Genomic DNA, 1,644 nt, shown 5'->3' with positions numbered 1-1,644 from the left:
TCAAATATTTGTTTTGTCAGTTCCAGTTCCCGTTCTAAGAAATTATAACTTTATAATCTACAAACTAGTAATGGTTTAGCTATAGAATTTGTTTTTGTAGTAAATTCTTACAAAATAAGGATACGCGTTATAGGAAAATTCATACTCGATTAAATTCACATTCTTAAACCAAAATTTCTGTAAAATGATGAAGCCTGTTAACATTTACAGAATATAAAGAATAGGTATAAACAAGGGTTAAATTCGATTGGTAGTTTATTTCTTAACAACAAAATAACTTAAAACATTAATAATTTAGAAATATGTTATTTTGATAATACTTAGTTTAAATAATAAGTACATTTGTTTCTCTAAATTTTCTAAATATGTTAGAGAAAACTCTTATTAACGGTCACATTTTATTTAACGTTAAACTGCATTAAATGATTTGTTATGTTCAATTGAAAATACGTTTAGTTTGTGTTTGAGTGTTTAATCTCTTATAAATATGAGACAAAATTTAATTATAAGATACCAGTTACAAACATTTTAATATATTATATTAATAACATTTGCCACTTATTTTGAAAGAATTGGCAAAATGGCTCACACTTCCTCCCGAACAACTATCGTATTCCTTGTTGTTGCTTTGGTTAGTGCATTCGTTCCTGCATTCTCGGTAGAAGAAGCTGAAGCAAAATCACTATGGGATACATGTCTTCTTAAAATCAGTCCAAAATGTAATAATGACTTGGGGAAAACAATATTTTGAATGCTCATGTTGTCGACGATTTTGAAAATACATGTTCAAGAAGGAAAAATGTGTCACGATACTCTTATCAAATATATTGCTGAGAAGCGACACTTGGTTGCCCACGAAACAGAATATTTGACGAAAAGTGATGTTGGATTTGAGTTTTAGATCGATCACAAAAGTTTTGGAAACAAAATTGTGCACATTTTTTATTTCATTTTTTTCAATTTATAGATTTGGCTTCTAAATTTTTTAACAGATTACAACCCTTTAATTTTGGCATTTAATAGTTTAAATCAAATATTTGTTTTGTCAGTTCCAGTTCCCGTTCAAAGAAATTATATCTATATAATCTATAAACTAGTAATGGTTTAGCTAAAGAATTTGTTTTAGTAGTAAATTCTTTCAAAATAAGGATACACGTTATAGGACAATTCATACTCGATTAAATTCACATTCTTAAACCAAAATTTCTGTAAAATGATGGAGCCTGTTAACATTTACAAAAAATAAAGAATAGGTTTAAAATTATTTCTTAGCAACAAAATAACTTAAAACATTAATAATTTAGAAATATGTTATTTTGATAGTACTTAGTTTAAATAATAAGTATATTTGTTTCTCTAAATTTTCTAAATTTGTTAGAGAAAACTCTTATTAATAATCACATTTTAATTAACGTTAAACTGCATTAATTAATATGTTATGTTCACTTGAAAATACGTTTAGTTTGTGTTTGAGTGTTTAATCTCTTATAAATATGAGACAAAATTTCATTCTAAGATACCAGATATAAACATTTTAATATATTATATTAATAACATTTGCCACTTATTTTGAAAGCATTGGCAAAATGGCTAACAATTCCTCCCGAACTACTATCGTATTCATTGTTGTTGCTTTGGTTTGTG

This window comes from Brassica oleracea, chromosome C9 (genome assembly GCF_000695525.1).
Source record: "Brassica oleracea var. oleracea cultivar TO1000 chromosome C9, BOL, whole genome shotgun sequence".
NCBI classification, from domain to species: Eukaryota; Viridiplantae; Streptophyta; class Magnoliopsida; order Brassicales; family Brassicaceae; genus Brassica; species Brassica oleracea.
The sequence above is the reverse complement of the archived record's forward strand: the minus strand, read 5'-3'. Positions refer to the sequence as shown.